We start from the raw sequence: 21,516 nt of genomic DNA, 5'->3' as shown, positions 1-21,516 counted from the left end.
GCTGAAGTACTTATTTAGGAATACTTACTCAGCCAAAAGGACAGCATCCAAGTGCTTCTTGGAACGTAACAACGATGGCACTTGTGTTCCAATCACTTTATTTTACTAGACTTGAGTTATAGACCAAAACAGTCTTGTCTAATTTAAGCTTTCTGCTCCTAAAGTTCTAATTTATCTATTTCTGTGTGTCTGACTGTCTTCTGCCAGTCTATCGATCTGTCTGTCTGTGTCTATTTATTTAAGGCTTTTTGAGACAGGATTTCTCTGTGACACTGTGGCTGTTGAGGAATGCACTCTGCAAACCAGGTTGTCTTGGAACTCAGCTGCCTGCCTGTCTCCTGAGTGCTGGGATTAATGTTGTGTTCAACCATGCCCAGTTTTAAAGAACTGCTATGCTCATGTGCACTCGTATTTAAAGATATGACTTGATAAGCCATCATCTAACATGTTGAGAAAATTTTCTCTTATAACAGGTTGATGTCAAATGATTCATAATCTATACTCTGATTTATTGCTTGTCAGTGGGTTATATTTGTAAAAATATTTCTTTAACTTAAAAGTAAGATTTTGCCTTTGGTGTTGTTTTGGTTTTTGTCTGTTTTTAATAAATTATCCATCACTAAGAAGAGTAATAAATAGCAGAAATAATAAAACCTGGAAAGGGAAAGTTTTGTCATATGAATGCTTCATCAAACAAGCACACACCTATGAATACAGAAAATTGCACAGGTTCCCATATTTTTATATGGGAAAATAAAGGAACTCTAGAAAATTCATATTTAGTTTTTGTCTTTGTGAATACTTTTGACTAATTTTATTCTTATATGTCATTTCTGGTGTGTGACTTTTGTAGATTCTCATCATGTTTTGAATTAGGTAATTTTGCATGAATATGAGGGAACTGGATAAAGTATATTGTTAGAAATTTTTATAATATTCTATTTTGTCTTATCACATGTCTTGTCTGCGTAGTATGTCTTCAATTAAGATAAAAGGTCAAATTGTAGTTTCCGGAACTGGGGAATAGAGCTGTATTTATAGTTTCATTTTTTGTACATTCTTTACTGTACTAATCAGAACCCATTTCTAATATTTATAAGGGATGTTTCTAAATTTAAATACATGAAATTATATGTTTTATATCATTTGTAATTAGTTGTCGAAACAGGACCTCTGTCATTCTAAAAGCATTTGCCATGGAAGCCTGAGGACCTGAGTTCAGATCTGCAGAACTCGGGAAAGCTGGATTTAGTAGTGTCCATTTGTTATCCAACACATCTGGCTGCAGTGACAGGCAGGCCTACACAGCAGAGAATGACAATGGGATCCTAAATAAATCCCAAGAGGAAGTATGATACACAATATTGTTTTCTAGCATCTACATGCATGCTGTAGCTTAGGCAAGCTTGCACTGGTAGCCTGTGATGCTGTTTGGTGGTATTTTATCCATTGTACATCTTCTTTTTGAGTTGGAGGGCAAAACTCTGCCGCTGCTTCCTGTTCTGTCCTATATCCTTGTTGTCGCCTCAGCAGTGCTCATCTTGTCTGTACCTGGCATAGATCGTGTGTCACTACTCTTTTTATGTATTATTTTTATTATTGCTTCTTTAAAATTTAAACTTGTTTTTTGTTTTCTGTTACCTTAAATTTATTTTAAAAAGTATTGGGTTTCAAGGTGATATTTTTGTGCATCTTCTTTTTATATATATAAAATTTATCATGTAGTTTGGACAAAAGGTATTTTGATAAATATTTCTATCATCATTCAATTTGTAAATTATGTCAATTTTCAAACCTAAAAAATCATTTCATAATCTTTATAGCACAAAAGCATATATCATACTCACAAGTATGAATATATTTTGTAACCATTTATTAACATAACATTAAATAATGTTCATTTATTAACATAAGATTTCTTTCTTATATTTAAAAATATTAGAAGCTATTTTTAAACAAAAAAGTTTCTCCAAAAATAAAGATGCTTAGATGTTCACACAAATTATTTTTACAACACTGTACTAGGGATCAGAAATAATTCTCTCCAGTAATCTTAATTGAACAACACTTAGCTTGTTTTCATTCCGTGGTGCTGTTAGATAGAACTCATGGCCTAATGCTTACTTGGTAAATGCTATATGCTTAAAGTGAATAAGTAGCACAGATATTTCTTTAAAAACAAAACAAAACAATTCTTTCAACAAATGACAAGAGAAAAATAAACCATGCTGTGAATCTTTCATTCATGGAGATATGAAAGACTAAAAGCATTAGAAGTTCAGAAACACTTAACTTTGTCCCAGCTTGTGAGCAACAAGGTGATGAAAGCCCACGATCTGTCTACTACAGGACCTTGACCCCTGAGCCCCATAAAATTTCAACCTCAGGTCTTCCAGCTGCCTTCTGATTATAGTGGGTTCATGCTGATTCACTCTCCCATGACGGTTTGTTGCCAATGCATCTAAAATCACCAAAGGTTCCCTTTTGAAGTTTGCAGTGAGGGAGAGCCTCCCTACCTCATGTTCCGATTGGAGGTTTAAAACCAAAGGTGTAGTTCAACAGATTATGATGTATTTTCATAAGTTCCAGAGTCTATTGCTGGTTGACCTCAGTGAGAGCTTGGTGTTCTATCTCCTGGGGGTACTGTTTTAGATTAAGATATTTCATTTTCCTGATATCAATTTCAACTATGTATGAAAACTTATTTTTTCTTTGGATTCCAATATTAACAGCAATATGTGAGCCAATATTATGTGGCACATCAATAATATCTAGCAAGTCTCTGAAAGTTACTTAATTTGGCAGAATGCTAAAAGTTATTTTTTCAAAGGATGTAAGAGAAGACCTGGGCAATAGGTGGTTTAAGGGGAAAGTTACAGAAAAGATTACTGACTTTAGTTTACACTGAGATAATTGCATCCAGGTGGCACCAAGTTTTACTCAAGACCCAAATGTCAGCAAAACTATGGCACTAGCACTCACTTTGATGTTAATATATAGAGTCAATCTTTCCTAAGATATTTTCCCCTTGGACATTTAGCCTCTAGAAAATAAGAATCAAGAATATTCACTTTGATTGGATTATTTATATTCATCTTAGCAAATTAAAGATTTAAAAAATCTGATATATAGGTATATATATATATATATGACAACAATATGCATATAAATCAGGTCTAACTCACTATCTGACTAGCTGATGTCAACATAACTACAGTTTTGCAAAACCCATTTGTAAACCTATCACATGCCTAAGATATTTTATCTCATTAAATTTTCTATAAATATTATGGACTTGTCATTTGGATATTGCTCAGAAAGTTGTAAAATATGCAATTGGAATTTTGCTTACTGTGTTGAAATTTGAGAAAGATATTTTAGAAAGGAATTTATCCCATCATTCTGTTTTAAACACAGATTTAAGGGAAATTGGGTTGTCTTTGAGAAATTTGTTTCATTACAACAAAGGGCTGGGTATATGTGAATACAACCTGTAAAAACAGGGTGATGAGTTTGGATAGCAAAATTGCTGATGAGATAGATGTGGAATTCATTCCACCTAGTAGCAAAAGCAACATGATGAAGTACTGTTTATTTAAACATTTAGTCCCCAGTAAGATTGATTTGTGTTTGAAAATATTTCAAACTTGTCACTTAGTAAATAAGAATGGAGGATTAATAACATAGAGGAGGGAAATATATGCTAGAGAGTATGATCCATCAACATTTTCAGTAATTGTATCTTGGAATTTCTCAAGATGCCCCTATCTTACCATCTTTGCATACATTTTGGACATGTGTTAAGACACTATCAATAAAAAGTTTAAAAAATCTTTCTTATATGAGCCATATTCATTGGAGAAAAAGAACTGATAAAGTAAACCATCTATCAAACAGGACTTATTATGCTGACTTGAATAATAGTGGGCAAGAGATCCAGACATGGCTGTTTTCTTACTGGGGAGCCTGAGAAGTCTTAGGAGTGCACATCTGATCCTGGGGGTGTGATTTCCTCGAGTTGCTGTCTTCAGTCCACATTGGAAAACTTAAGAAGCTAGATTCTAATTTCAGCAATAATAACTTGTAGACACACTCACCAGCTAAAGGCAAAGATGAGCAAACCAACGGAAGTATTTTTATGTTCAATCTCTTTAGATGCAGGTTATTGCCAGAAAGTGTCATCCACTATGAAGGAGGGCCATCCTCCTTCAATGATTGCTTCTTGGAAATGTCTGTACTAACCTGTCCGGAGGTAAATCTCTCTGTTGATTCCAGATTAAATCAAATTGAAAATGAGGACTAATTGCAATTCTTCAGGTCAAAGAAGACATAACTTTTCTTCATACCAATTGCTCCCACAATTTATGAAGACAGAGTAAAAGGAGCAAGAAAATAAAAGCACCAAAGAGAAAGTGTTCTGCAGCCAATACAGGTCACACTCTACTGGTACTAAAGGTGTACATAACCAATCACAATTTCTTTCCATGGAAAAATGCATGTTATTGAAATGAAAAGAGGCTTTAAGCTACAAATAATGAATAATTGATGTAGAATATATAATTTAATTTAGTTAAAATATACTGGATCTAGATCACTTTTATATTATCTTTAATTACAGAGAGGTCTTGGAAACAATCAAGGAGATCTTTGCATGATATTTTTAAAATAAAGTACATATTTTTATTTAGTGTCTAAGTAACTGTGATAAACAAGCTCAGGAAGCTTAAATTCCGTATAAACGTAATGTGTTTTAAAATTTTGATTTTCGGAGTTCTGTGGATTTCCAGTCCTCAGTCAAGGTCTGTAAAATCATTTTCTTTGTGGAGAGTATGATATGAGAAGACATAAGGTATAGAAAGAGAAAAACTTTTATCCGCAGAAGAACCAATACTTCAGCAATTAATTTATGATTAAAATTTGCTTATCATGCATGTTTAAACCCTGTGATAACCTAGGTAGCATATTTTTCATAAGATATCATAATGACAGCCCATATTACTTAAGCAATTATCATGTCAAGGCTACATATAATTGTTCTCCTGAATGAGAAGAGGTAATTTGAAATCTGAGGGGTTTGTTTTTGCTTTTTTGGTTGTTTATTGTTTTGTTTTCTCTTTTTGACTGATATAGTTTACTAACTCTCCTATCTTCACCCTTTTTACATCTGCTAAAGAGTATTATCACAAAAATCTCCTTTGAAATCCTAATAGGATACAACTTTTCATCTCAGTTGCTACTATAGAATAGAACATAACGTGAATTACTGGACACTTTAAATCTTAATGACATGAGAGTTTAAAATAAAATGAATCCTTTTCAAGTACCAAAGATGTGACAGTGGAAATAGGTATGATATATATTGATCAAGGCATCATTTGTTTTGTATTAGAAGACACTGAAGCAGAAAATAGTCTGTATAGCTGGCAAAATTCAGTAAATAGATTGATATAATGGGATAGAAGACATTAGAAGCAAACCCTCATTTTAAAATATGCTAAAACAGAAATTTGTCTCCCTCTTTATTCCAGACTGATATCCTCATTGGTCTATATAAAACAGGGATATTTAGAAGAGATTTAGCATGTTCTTGATTTCAGAGACTTGTAACTGTCAAATACAGAGGACAAGTGGCTGAAGATAGGTCAGCTTTAAGTGGAGGATCTGTATAAACACCTCTCTCCCAAGAGTCATATTAGAAGTGTGTGTTGAAAGGATTTAAGAGCCAGAGGATAAGGAAGAGTATCCTGAAATGCTTCCATCTAGAAAAGACAAGGACATTCCAAACATAAGACCAGAGAAGTACGATATTTGTCCTTCTAGCTGTCCTAGGTTGGAATCTCCATCCTTCACTAAGGAGCTAATATTTTTGTTAATGTTTGCTGATGGAGTGGTGCCACTGTTTTCTGATGATGAAACCACTTCAGTACAAAGTAAGAATCATAAAGGGTTTGGAGAGAAGAGAAGAGAGAAGCAAGATAATAAAGGGTAAATACAATCATAATGTTTTACATATATGAATACTGTCTTCAAAACAAAATAATAAGTAGTAAAGGAAATTCAATATTAATAAGAATGTAAAGCAAAAATTATATTGTCTTTTGTAAAATTTATGGCTTCAGATATTGTTGTCTTGTGTAGCTTATAATTTTCTGAATTTTATTCTCTGCTTCCTTGATCATTTACTTTCTGCTCTTTTGCTTCTTAATTATAGTAAATGAGCACATTCCTTTCTTAAGTGTCAAAATATCCATCTCTCTAGACAGTTATTTCATAAACTATGTTTAAAAATACCTTTTCCTGTACTTGTCAAAATGTACCTGCATATGTTTCTCAGAAGACCCCATTAAATGTTCATCATTGATTGTATCTTTGCCACAAATCATAGTATACCTCTCAGAAATGCAAATGATTTCTCATTAAATTATTCTCCAATTGTATACCATTTTCTCAAAAACTAAAATCTCTGTATCTAATGTAAATGAAAGAAGACATCATTGAGGAAAAACAGTTATGTCCTTAAGACTATGACTTACAGAAATTCAAACCTTGTGATATTAGAAAATGTATGAAATCCACCTGTTGAAAACATCACATTTGTTCTATGCTATGCATTGAACAGGAACAAGACGTACAGAACTCAGAGATGGATTTTAAAAGGTTATGTGGGAAGAAGCCTTTATGTTCCTCAGAGACTAAGAAAAGATACCTTTCAGCAAACATAAAATGAGAATTGATTAGGGAAAAGAACAATTGGAGCTAGGGTTGCCTATAAGGTGTGCCTGTCTTCTTTTTCTTCTGTCACAGTCTGGTGGAATATAGCCAATTTCTTCTCTAGTAATAATAGTTTATAGGTAATTATTGGGTTAATAAATTTACCAAACTGTCCCAAATACAATTCTTGAACTTCTGGTCCTTCAATCATAATTTCAAATCAATAAAATTTCTTAGATTCTTTATATACCCAAAGGCATAGTATATCTCAAAAACAAAAGAAATGGTTAACAAAATAAAAAGCAAAAGCAGTAAAAAAAATATATAAATCTTGAAACATAAGTGATGAAATGAATTCAGACTTAAAATGGTTTATTTGGAGAGACTAGTACATTCTCAAAAATTTTGTTCTGTGTTCTAATTGTTTAGTGCTGAGATTCCAATACTCAACCATGCAAAACTCTCAAGAGTGACCTTGTTTTTTTGCTCCTTTTCTTCAAAAGGAGTTCACTGCTACCATATTGCCCACATTTCTTTGGAAAACAATAGAAAACCAAGGATTAGAGCATGTCATGATAATCTTTGTATATGACTAAGTGTCTGTGCAAAAGGTTTTGGTGAAAGGTGAGGATACTTTCCAGAAAAGCAATCCCACTGCCAGTGTTTTGTTGAAAAATTGTCTGCCTCCTTGAGGAGAGAAACAGCACCAAAGAAAATTCTAATTGATAAGACTGGAAAGTTGATTGAGCATTTGCAAATATTTTTATGATAAAAGACTTAGGAAATAAAATCAGTAAAGTGTTTAGAACCAAGAAAAATTTAGTAGAGTAAATTTATATCATGAATGTAAGGTGGTTATCATAATGTCTGAGGTACTCTATGATCAGAAACCTAGCCATTGATTATAAGACATGTTAATTAGGTAAATTCTATTTTCACTGATTGTTTAATATACATAATAAAAATAAATAAGTATATACAGAATGGAGATAAAGCAGAAGAAGTAACTTGTATAACATGATTCTTAGAATCTGGCTTACTATGAAGACGTACATGAGGGATAGGTGAAACATGTTATAAAATAGTTGAACTCATTCCAGCACTAGTGACCCTTTTGCAAACCCAGATGTTTAAACAATGGCTCAGTTGGGATGTGTGGGATATAACTATGTCCCATCAGCTGCTACCGTCTGCCCATTCTCAGAAGGTATAAAATCACCTATTGCACTTGGCAGGCAAGCAGTTCTCATTAAAGGTAACCCAAAACCTTTCCTAAGGCAAAGTCTTTCAACATTTGTGTATATGGAATAGATGAAGGTCAATACCATCACGTTGCTAATGAGTTACAGGTAGAAGTGTTATAGGAAATATTTTATGATTTAATTGAATGACATAAATCAGCCTCATCATAATCAAAGTAAGAGTAATTTAAATCTTTAACTCTAAAATTTCGAATTTGTTACTGCCATATTGAAAAGATAGCAGAATGCTTCTATTCCAGTGAATAGTTTTCTACCAGTATTTCAATTTCTTGAAAATATCAAATCTCAAAATTTACATATGTATTAACACCTGTGGCATTATTAGTAGTGAGAATATGCTAAGAATTCCATGCTTCTGTTATCTATTATTCTGCTACTAAGCACTTTGGTTCCTGTACTGGGTTAAGTTTTTATATATAGGTCAGTTTTTAATTGTCATGCTACTTTTATTTGTATCAGGTATCTACTTTGATGTATAATATGCCACAAGAGATTAGGAAAAGAATTTTCCTCGTTTCTTCATTCCATTTTGCAGCAAAAGGCTGAACATGCGGTAGATACCAAATAAACACATGAATATTAGTATAAATAACACAAACTATTTAAATTTTCAATAGAATGCATATAGTATATATAATTCGCCAAAAATCAACGGGAAAACACTTTCAGATTTCAGGTATTTCAAATCTTTCCATTTTATGGATAAGAATCTACTATGTGTGTTTAGTTATACTAAATTTAAAAAAAAACGATGAGAAATATTCATAACAGCTGGAGTAAACAGCAAGACATTGGTGTGCACTGGTCCCATTTTGTAAAGTGGGTGAACACTGAGAGTTTGGTAGTGTGAAAAGGAACTCATGATAGAGAGATGGATGCACAGAATGTGAGCTACTAGAGCACAAGTGAAATGATAAAGAGAAAGATGACAAAAGTAGAGCACATACATATAAGTGTGTGTACGCACACAAATATATAGATCATAAATGGATATGAAAATTAAGGTTAGGACTAATTGGTATATCTTTGTAATGAAATATTCAAAACCCTTTTTATTGAAGATATGGTATAGCTTTAGATGAGTTTTAATCTGACTCTATACATTACCAGTCACTCCATTTAGAACAAGCTATTTGACCTCTAACATACATATTTTCCTAGATAATTAAAATGGAAAAACCACATGCTTTTCATTAGTATCAAATGGCATATATACCCTGAAAGTAAGGTTTAAGCTCCAAAATAGCCTGATTAGTATAATTCTACTTTAAATTGTTTCACTTTAAAAAAAAGAATATTCATAGAGACCCAATTTTCTTTTTTTTAAAGTAATGGTTTAATGGAAAATCTATAATATGTAACTATGAAAGGAAAGACTAGATTATTCCAATTCATAGAGTCATAAACCAGAATGAAAATCTGAATACATAAATTAGGTCACAACTTTGCATTTCACCTGTACATATGTACCACTAGAGAATTAATATTGATATTTAGGACAATTATTCTTTATTGATTGAAAGGGGCTTGCTTTTAATATAGATGATTATTTTTATTTCCCCTTCTTCTTCCTCTAGTATCCTCTATTTTGATGTTTCTTAAACTTCTAGAAGCACCATAATTGATTTTAGACAGGTCATTTTCCACAGATTCCTGGAGATCAAATTCTGGTGTTAGGAAAGAAGCTTAGACTTCAGTCTCCTGAAATTTCCTAGAAGATGAACATCATTCATGATCTAACCACTGAAGGATTATTACAGAGTTATAATGAACTGGAGCCAATGTAAATAATTTTCTGACTATAACAAAGGAAGATATTTTAAGCAGCTTATAGGTATGGGAAGTCCTTCTGTATATGTGCTGCTTTTATTGGTTAATGAATAAAACTGTTTTGGCCAGTGGCTCAGCAGAATAGAGCGAGGCGGGAAATCTAAACTGAATGCTGGGAGATCAATGAGATGCCATGTAGTCACTGGAGGAGTCAGACGCTGGAACAGACAGATGCTGAAACCTTGCTGGTACGCCATGACCTTCTGGGTATGCAGAGATGAATAGAGATGGGTTGATTTAAGATGTAAGTGTGAGCTAGCAATATGCATAGGCTAATAGGCCAAGTAATGTTTTAATTAATATATCTTCTGAGTGAATATTTTTGGTCTGAATGGTAGGGAAACAAATGAGCAGTCTCTGTCTATAGGTAGCTAATATGTGGGTTTTGATGCACACGAGCAAAAATACATTTTGCAGTACATAGGTTGTAGATGAATTTCAGCAGTAACCAAACACCGAGGTAGAGATGATAAAGGGACATTAATGGAGGTGTTTTCAGGAACAGAATATTTATGAGGTTTCAATGAATATGGTTGTATGGAGCAATATTACTTGAAGAGAGAAATACTGTGTTATACAAAACAGAAACAGCAGATCCTAACATTGTATAGGGAATATAGATCATCAGAACTCTCTTGGGAAGGTTTGAAAATCAACTACTTCTCAAATATACATCACATAATATTATGATGTTCATCTACCCTCTTGAGGAAGCATTTCCATTTGGTGAAACAATTGGAACATGAAAAAAAATCCCAAAGATGGATTTTGTTTCTGGATACTCCAAAGCCATAACTTCTGCAACTATAGTTAATGGATTTTTTCTAAATAGGAAAATATTCCATGAAAGCTACTCTATTTGAAACTTTTAATTTGCTCATTTTCAGTATAGTAGCAGAACTGAAGTTTACAATCCAGGTAAGGATAACAAGAAACATTATTTTTTGATAGAAAATATTTATAATTCTTTTCTCAGCAAAAGTTATTCTGATCCCTTATAAGTGTGTATTCTCAAACCTGTTTTATTTTTTAAATTGTTTCTTGTGACTGAAAATAGTGATTCAGCACTTTAGTTTCAAAACTGTCAGTATAAAGAATATGAAATGAAAAATGTTAGAGATAAAATGTGATTTGAACTATTTTACCTTTGACACAAATAATTTAGACATTGATTTGACCTGAAATTATAACATTTTCCATAACCCACCCACAAACCCAATAGATGCATTAATTAATTATGGAGTAAATAAGATAATTTGGGTAACTGATTGAAGTGAAATAATGAATTTGTCAAATTGTTTAATTCAAGTCATCTTGTATTGGTGTTAGAAGGATTAGTATAAATTATTTTTACCATTCCTTTATATTGTAGATTAATAAATTAAGGTCAACATATTGTTTTTTATTCATTAACTAACCCAGTATTTATGAAGCCTGGGCTATGTGCCTACTATCCGACAGAGAAGATTAAATGAAGATTAAAAACAAAACAAAACTGTGATGTCCTTCAAGCAGTTTAAATTTTTTAAGAATCACTAGTAAAAAAGAAGACTAATAAAGAAGAAAGAACCCAAACTTCAGGAAGGAGAGATATAAGGATCTGTTTTACTGAAAGTAGAAGAATTCTCTTTAGTAAACCTAGCCAGTAAATAGTGATGAGTAGCTGCCAGTTGTGTTATTTAACCAATGGACATTCCATTAAGCGATGGAGGAAGCTGACTGTCACAAAGTTGTGTGGAATGATTGGGAGCCATAATGTGCTGAAGAATAAGTAAAAGTCTTAGATTTAGCTTTTATTCAAATTGTAAGTTATTGTGATGGTGGGCTTTGAGGTTTCTGCTGCTTAATCTATGCTCAGGGTGACATCCAGTCACTTCTAATGCCTTTGGATCAAGATGTTGAACACTCAATTCATCCAGCACCATTTCAGCCTGCCTGCCATGGGCCATAGAAACCTATGAAAATGTAATCTAGTCCCAATGAATATTTTCCATTATAAGAGTTGAGGTCATGGTGTCTCCTCACAGAAATAGAAACCCTAATGAAGACAAAAGTTGGTACCAGGGATATTACTCTGATAGGCCTGTCTATGCTTTTGTTTGGAGGAATTTGGACTTTTAGAGTTTGAGTTAGGAAAACTCTGTTTAATGCACTATCTTAATAGGAACATGGAAGACAGTTGGACTGAAGATGATTTGAACTGTGGGGACCTGGATAGAGAAGTTTCAAAAAATAAGAGTGTTAATATATTTGCTAGAAATCTTCCTGATGATATTTTGGTTAAGAATTTGGCTGCTTTTTACCCTTGGCTGAAGACTGTGCCTGAGGCTCCAGGAAAGAGATTTGAATAATTCCATTGACAGAGGAAATCTCAAAAGAGCCTAGCATAGACTCTGTTGTGTGCTTTGTAGTGGCAACTCTAATGAAAATCTATAATGAAAGGAGCAAGCTGAGTGAGTAGATTTTGAGGAGAAAAGAAGTACTAGGAAGTGTGTGGAGCTAAATCCTGTGTTCAAAGGAGATAATCAGATTAAGAATTGGAATAAAGGGAGTGATGACCTTAGGGCAAGATCTCACCCAGCTAAATTTTTAGCTTGTGAATAGGAATTAAAGAAAAGCTTAGAGCCTGGTGTGGTGGTGTATACCTTTAATGCCAGCATTCCAGAGGCAGAGACAAATTCAGAGCACTCCTGAATTTGGGGTTAGCCTGGTCTACAGATGCAGTTTCAGCACAATCAATTTTAGGCAGTGAAGGAAACTATAAAAAACAGAAAGCTAGTGAATATATAGTCAACAAGGGTTTATTTTCCAAACACAGCAAGCAGCAGAAATTGGCAGCTTGGGACACATGGTTCTGGCTTTAGAGGCAAGCATAGATGAAAAGGGCTATTAAAATCTTCCTCTATGATTAATGAAAGTCGCTGATACCAGACATGTGTCCATGAATAGAGACCGAGAGAGGACATTGCATGAAACTCTGAAGTTGAAGCCTGGATTGCCTTGGGTACCTCAAGATGTTGAGATGCCAGAGTCATGGGATACTTGTCAAGGAAAACTACTAACAGGGAATGGGAACTGCCAAAGACAGTGAAGTGTGTTGCAGTCAACAAAGATAAAAGGAGTTGGAAATCTCAAGAACAATTTATCATCAGACATGGAGATACAAAGTTTAGAGTTTGCTCAAATGGTTTATGGCATTGCTTTGATCCATTAGTTCCTCACTATCCTTTCTCTATGTAATGTATATATACTCTACCATTATATGGGAAATATGTGATCTGTTTTTTTTTTTTTATTTTACAGGTTTTTACAGTTAAGAGATTGCATGAATCATAGAGAGAACTTTGAACTTTGGACTTAATAAGCTTGAGACTGCTAAAGACTCAATGAAGATGAACTGAATACACTTTTGCATTATGATATCACTAGAAATCTTTGGGAGCTAAGGAGTTTAATGCAGTGGTTTGAAAGTAAATAGCCTCCCAAAAGAGTGCTACTAATTAGGAGGTGTGACCTTGTTATAGTAGGTATGATTTTGTAAGAGGAAGTTTGACTGGGTTTTGGGGTCTCATTAGCTTGATCTATGCTCAGGGTGACACAGTTGTTTCTGCTGCCTACAGAAAAAGATTTAGAATTCTTAGCTCCTTCTCCAGCTACCGTTGCTGCCTGTCTGCCATCTGCCATGGCAATAATAGAATTAACCCTCTGAAACTCTAAGCTAGCCCCAATTAAATGTTTTTTATAAGGGTTTCTGATGTCATAGTTTCTCTTCAGAGCAGTAGAAACCCTAACTAAGACAATGCCGTTCAACTGACTTTCTCTTATTGGTCCATTTTTGGACCCCAGTCATGTATACTCCTTCTTCGATTCAACTTTTCTTGAAACATACTCAGAGATGTTTCAAGTGTTTATAGTGATTTTAATCTAGTTCATTTAACAATGAAGATTAACCAAAATAAGGGATGTGTGTAAAGTATGAAAGAACAAGAGCCAATAGAGCCAAGATAGATAAATAAATTTAGAAGAAAAGATGAGACCTGGGAGGATCTCCAACAACCTCAGACTACACGGGAATAGAAGACATATGGGAAAATTCTAATGTTATGGTAGTCTCAGCTAAGTACATTTCTCAGTATAATTACTGGACCTGCCAACAAACAAGGAGCAAACTGAGTAAATCACCTACTGTGGATTAACTCTCTTGTATACTGTAAAGATTTATCACTTGAATTGGTTTAATTAAATACTGGTTGGTCAGTAGCCAGGCAGGAGGTATAGGCAGGGTGAACAAACTAAGGATAATATGAAAAACAAGGGTAGAGAGAGGAGTTTCCAGTAAGATGCTAAGGGAGCAGGAGATGGATGTGCCATGCTAATATAGGTACTACCATGTGGCAAAGTATAAATAGAAATATGGGTTAATTTAAACAGAAGACTTAGCAAATAACATGAACAATTGGCCAAGAATTTGTAATTAATACAAAGCTCTGAGTGATTATTTGGGAGTTGGTGGGTGGGAGAGAAACATCCTACTACAGTCACCATTGTCTGATGTTAACACATTCTTCCCAGCACCCTTTATTGTGACCAATCATATATGCCCTTCAATGCTGCAAGAGATTCACCATGGAAATTCCCAACCTGAAATCATTTAAGAAAATGAATTCCGGAGAAGAGTTATTTGGCTGAGCTCATTAACACAGCACAAAGATATTGCATGTATATGGGTTGAATATCAATATACATTATGGGGCCCATCAATGTGCTATCAAACTTTCTACCTTAGTGATTCTATTGCTGTAAAGAGACACCATGATCACAGGAATTCTTATAAAGAAAACATTTAATTGAAGTGACTTACAGTTTTAGAAGTTCAGTCCATTATCATCATGGTGGGGAGCATGGTTGCCTGTAGGCAGATATGGTGTAGGTTACATTTTGCCGGACACAGAAACAGCTGAGACACTGGGCAGTATTCTGAGCATAGGAAACCTCAAATACCTCTCCACAGTGACACACTTCCACCAACAAGGCCACACACACTCCATCAAAGTCATACCTCCTAATAGTGCCACTCTGTAAGAGATTATGGGGATCAATTACATTCAAACTACCGTAACTACTAAGTAGCTCTGCTGGTGAAGTGAATATTACACTGCAGATTTCCTGGTATTCTGGCTTTTGTAATCTTTCTTCCCCTTTTTCTGCCATGTTCCCTGAGCCATAGATACAGGAGTTTGTCTGGAAATGTATTCATTTTGTCTGGGAATCCCTACAAACTCATTGATCACTTCACTGGGTCCAGTCATGTTTTTCTGTAATGATCACTATTTCCTATAGAAGAAGTTTCTCTGATGGAGGGAAGTAGTTATACTTATCTCTGTGTGTAAGAATAGTATTTTTAATACAGTTAGGAATTATGTTGGTCTACAAAAGTGATTTTAGCAGAATTTCCTTTAAGATCCATGACCTCACTAACCCCAGGGGAACTAAGTTTCCAGTACCAAGCAGGATTTCCTTCCAGTTAAGTGGGCCTTAGATCACCTTAAATAGCTGTTGATTGCCTCCAATATATGACTACTTATAGCACCTTTATGGATATCTCGTTATGCTCCACTTAGTTGGGATTCATAGTTGTTGGGGTTTTCAGAGTTCTTTCTATAAATATGTAAACTAGACTATAAATAAAAAACTGTAAATTTAGAACCAACTCTAGTAACTTGAGTCCAGAGGCCTAAGTCTGTAGTGTTCTCAGCAATAGAGGCTTACCTTCAATCTCTGAGAGTCATCCATGGGCAACAGCAATAGCCTTTATGGTTTTTGGAGCAACTTGTACTACTTGACTAACCATTTTAAAGGATATTTGTCATGCCTAGGACTGGGTATCGTTAGTCTATGGATTTTGTAGAGGGCATTATAATATCAAGTGGTGTATTTAGTTAATATTTATTTGTTCCTCCTCCCTGCTTCTCCCGTGTATTAACTTTGCTTCCACTGTTCTCATAAAGTTCCTTTCCTATTTTTTGTCTTTCCCTTCATATAACCTACACTTTGGATTCTTAAATATTTTAAGAGAGTGAAATTTTCTTCATGTGACTTGATACATGTTTTAAACAATGCCATGCATAAAATTATATAATAAATTTGTAAAAAAAATTTACTCATCTCAGAGTTTAAATCCTTCAAGATAAGTAATTTGGACTATAAACTATTTAATATTGTCTTTGAATGATTTTCAAAATAGTGGTTTTAAAATCATATCCAGATTATAGTACCTAGCTCCCCTTTGATATTTCTAAAACTCTTTAACTCTTTTAAAATTTAGTTTTTTAAAAAATAATTTGTATTGAGAACAGATTTTTTTAAACATTTATTTATTTATTATGTGTACAATATTCTGTCTGTGTGTATGCCTGCAGGTCAGAAGAGGGCATGAGACCTCATTACAGATGGTTGTGAGCCACCATGTGGTTGCTGGGATTTGAAGTCAGGACCTTTGGAAGAGCAGGCAATGTTCTTAACCGCTGAGCCATCTTTCCAGCCCCTTAAAATTTCTTTTCAGATTTATGTATTTTATGTGTATGAGTGTTTTGCATGCATGTATGTCTATATACCATATGCATGCTGGATGCTGAAGGAAGTCAAAAGGAGGCATAAAAATCCTTCGAACTGGAGTTACATACAGTTGTGTGTAACAATGTGCTTGCTTGGAATCAGTCCTTGATCCTCTGCAAGAACAAATGCTCTTAACCACTGTGACATCTCTCCAGCCCTGCTTGTTCTTTCGTTTATTTGTTTGTTTTGATTTTAAGTGACAACAGTGATCACTCTGCTCACTTCTTAGAAATAAATGCTTTGATACTTTTGATGTCGCATAGTAAAATAGAACAATGACACAATATATACACAGAGGGGGAGAGAAGGGGGGAGTTTCTTTTAAAAGATATCTCTCAAGATGCTCAAGTTTGAGAAAGAAAAATAATAAACACAATGCTCCTTGTGTATATACAGTTATGTGCATACATATTTATACATATGTGCATAAATATAATCATGCAAATAAGTAAACACAGCAATTCTCCTATAAAACATTTGTGTTTCTTAACGCTTTAGTATTTTAATGCAAATGAAAGGCACTTATTCTCATAGGAAATAGTGTGTTTTCATGAGACACCATCAGTTTAGTTGCTAAGCTTCAGTGTGACTCTAAGCACTCTGCTCTGGTATCTGCCTAGTAGACACTTCCATGACACAGCGATTCAATTTCATGCTTAATTCCATCCCATTACCTGACTGCCAATCTTTTTGTAGCTCTTTACAAATAGGCACAGCCTGGTTGTTGTGAAGTACATTCTATCCTGGCAATCAGATTCTCTTTTCACTAAGTTATTGTTGAACCAGGGCATTTACAAATGGTTCCACTCCACAAAGCAGCACACAATAGTAGAAGCAATGCCAATATTGGCTTTTCTTGGCAGTAGTAAGTACCACACTATTGATATAGTCCACATATCCTCAATACAGAACTAGGAATTGGTTTTAGGAATAAAATGAGTTGTGTGTTGCATCTAACTGTTTGCTGCAGCCCAGTGGAAATAGCTCTGATCTTTTAATTCTACTTCTTTGGAAATATTTAATTTGGTCTGGTTGCAATTGGTTAATTTCTTAATCATCAAACATTGCAGGAAGAAATAATATATTTCTAAAACCAATTGGTATGCATTATTACCAATAAAAGATAAGGATTATTTTACAAACCATACAAATGAGAGTAGCTTTACATATTTTTTCAGATTAGCTGATTAACACTCTTGCTGACTATTCAATTATTTGCTGAGCTGCACCTGTTTAGAACTTGTAGCTTAATGATGTCCTTTGAAGTTCACAGTGCTCATTAGCATTCTACAAAACCCTCATGAACTTTGATGTTTAAACAAAGCCCTTACATATGGAGGTCCAGCAACGGACTAAGTGGGCTCAGAAGAGATCTGAATATCAAAGGTAAAATAAGGTTTGACACAGGATCCTAAATCTCCAGTTTATTTTATTTAAACTCAAAGGATTTCTTCAATTTTTAGGCTTTTAGACATTATCCCCTGCCAGGGGATGCCGTTTTAATAAGATCAATCTATTATATTAATTGTCTTGTAACATTTGGTTGGCCTGTGGAGATAGTCTGTAGCAACGAGGCCAGAGAGAATTCCAGCCTGGGTTGTGATGTTCTTTCATGTGAGAAAAGACAGAGAATGGACTAGGAATTTAGTCAAGTTTGTTCGCCATACCTGGACTTACATATGGCTTTTAAAGGAAAAATTAAACACTATTATATGTGAAAATTGCTATCACTATAAATTTCTAATACAATGAAAATCACTATTAGCAGATCAATAATACTGTTGAAAGAAGATACTTAAATGAAAATGTCATTTACATAATTATTTCAATTTTACAATTAGTATACAAATTGCCACAAGCCAGGCTCCTCCTGAATATTTTGTATTCAAATTCTTATTTGATTATATAATGTATGAGACTGAAATATCTTAAAGACATAAAATCACTTTTGAATAATATTTTATAGCAATAATATGAATCAGAATATCTAAGATTTTATGCTATATGATAGCTTTGCCAAGACAAACGCTAATGTAGCTTACAATGGTCTCAAACTTGCTATGTTTCTAAAAAATTATTTTTTAAATTATAATTATCCCATTTCTTCCCTTCTGTTTCCTCTCTCTAAGCCTTTCCATGATCCCCAGCTGTCTCGCTAATTTATGCCATCTTTTTCTTTTATTACACACACACATGTATTATATATATTACATATAATAATACATATTATTAAGTACATAAAGAGAACCCCCTTACACCATGTAATGTTATTATACATTATAGTAAGTGGAGCGGTGGGCTGCTTTCCGGCTGTCCCGGCTCCAGCATGGTTAGCTTTACACCCAAAATAATTACACGGAAACTGTATTCTTTTAAACACTGCCTGGCCCATTATTTCCAGCTTTCAGAGATGACCACTTAGTTTTGGGGAAACAATTGTTGAGCGCTTCCCTGAGGGAGATCATTTTTTCTTTGTTTAGTGTTTTTATTGCCTGTACTTCTTTGCATAGAATTGAAATCAAATGAGGTACATTTTTTATGGAAACATATAATGTATATAAATCTGCTTATAAAAAGGTTAAATTAAATTATCACATCTTGAATCACAATGTTTTCCCCAAGAGCCACAAACTAATACATTTTCCAATGATAGACACAAGAAACCTTTTTGAGTTCTTGGGCAGGTTGTCCATGAGAATCCCAAAGCCTTAGTAGGCTATTGCTATTGCCCTTGGTTGACTAACAGAAGTGAAATGTAAGTCCCTATTGCTGAAGATACCATGTACTCCTGAAACAAGGCATGGAGAACCTGAGTTAGATATGAACTGAAAATCTCCTCATTAATGACTAGCTTTCATTGTATTAGAAGGCACCATGAAAGCTTCAAGAGAGTGAAACAATCAAAACTTTTACCTAACTATAATACCTATGAACCATACCAATGCACATATATTGGTGGCAAACAATAACTCTAGTTTTATTTAATATTTTGGGATAGCTCTAACCAAGCAAGTGAAAAGACTTGTATGAGAAAAACTGAAAGTCTTTTAAGAAAGAAATTGAAGAAGATATCAAAAGATGAAAAAAATATCCCATCCTCATTGATTGGTAGGGTTAATTCAGTTAAAATGCCATGTGATCAAAAACAATCTACAGATTCAATGCAATCCCCCATCAAAATTCTGCACAATTCTGCACAGACGTTGAAAGGACAATGCTCATCTTCATATGGAAAAACAAATATCCCAGGATAGGTAATACATTGATGTACAATGAAAGAACTCCTGGAGGCATTACTATCCTTGATTTCAAACTGGAGTAGAGAGCTATAATAATAAATACTTCATGGTATTGGCCTGAAAAAGACAGTTTGGTCCATACAAAGGATAAGAATAAAACAGAAAACAGATATAAATCCACACAGCTACTGACATGTAATCTCGAATCTAAGAGCCAGAAATATACAGTAGAAAACAGAAAATATCTTAAATAAATGGTGCTGGTCTAACAGGATGTAGGCATCTTGAAAAATGCAAATAGACCCATATCTATCACAATATACAAAACTTAAATCCAAGTGAATCAAAGACTTCAACATAACATTCACCAGACCTAATAAAATAGAAAGTGGGGAATAGCCTTGAATACATTGACACAGAAACCAACCTCCTGAATAGAACATTAATACTGCAGGCACTAAGATCAACAATTAACAAATGGAATCTCATGAAGAAGAAAATCTTTGAGAGTAATCTTAGAAAATACGTCTAGCAATGGTGGTTATGGAGCCTGAACCTACCATCTTCTATAATCAGTCGAGAATTCCTATACTGGGACTAGGACACCAACCCAGCCACAAAACCTTCGACCTACAATCTATCCTGCCTCCAAAATGTGCTGGGGGTAATTTTGGCTCAAAACTTGTAAGATTAGTCAGTTAATGATTGCTCTACCTTGAGGGTCATGCTATGAGAAAGAACTAGGGCCTGACACTGCTTAGATGGCTGGGAACCAGGAAATGGGAAGCTCAGAGAGCCAGGATAGAACCAAATGTGACCAGGGAAAATAATTCAGGGAAACGATTACTAATGACTTTCAGTTATACTCATGGATCTGGTACTTATCCCTATTGTCATCAGAGAGGTGTTATCTAGCAGTAGGTTGAAACAGTTGCAGAGACCCATAACAAAATACTAGACTGAACCATGGGAACCCCCCCCCAGAAGAGGTGAGGGAAGGATTGTAGGAGTGAGAGGGTCAAGGAATCCATGAGAACACAACCCACAAAATCAAATAGTAGGGCTTGTAGGGGAATACAGGGACTGAAGGAACAAACACAGACCATGTATTAGTCTGGGCTAGGCCCTTTGCATATGCTACAGATATGTAGCTTAGTGTTTTTATGGGATTAGGGACTGTTTCTGACTCTATTCCCTCTCTTGGGACAATTTTCCTCTTACTGGTTTTTCTTGCACAGCCTCAATATGAATGTTATTCATTTGCTAGTTTTTCTATTTTGAATATTTATTTAGAAAATTAAATAGAGTCAACTTTTAAGTTTCAATTTCAATTTATTTGCTCTTGAAGTGAGACACACTCTGGCATCCTACATGATAATGTCTCAACACCCAAATCCTTATCCTTACTAGATGTCCCTGCATCACAGTTGAGAAGAAAATATATAAGCATGACAAATAAGGTAAATTGTATAGTATTGTTCCAGTAGACAAATTTTCTGGAAAGTGAAGTATTAGATGGAGTTAGAATGATTTCAAATGTGCTTAGATAATCTCACAAAATTGTAACAGGAGCAGTAGGCTGCTTTCCGTCCTGATCGCCCGACTAGCTTACACCCAAAATAATCACTCAAAAATTGTATTAATTGAATCACTGCCTGGCCCATTTTCTCTAGCCTCTTATAGGCTCTCACATTTTGATTGAACCCTTTTCTAATAATCTGTATATCACCATGATGTCATGGTTTACCGAGAAGAATTCAGCATGTCTGACCTGGCATCTCCATGGTGGCTCTCTCACTCTGCTTTCTTCCTCCCAGAATTCAGTTCTGTCTTCTCCATCTACCTATATTCTGCCCTAT

This window comes from Chionomys nivalis, chromosome 10, assembly GCF_950005125.1.
Source record: "Chionomys nivalis chromosome 10, mChiNiv1.1, whole genome shotgun sequence".
Lineage (NCBI taxonomy): Eukaryota > Metazoa > Chordata > Mammalia > Rodentia > Cricetidae > Chionomys > Chionomys nivalis.
Note: the sequence above shows the minus strand (reverse complement) of the source record.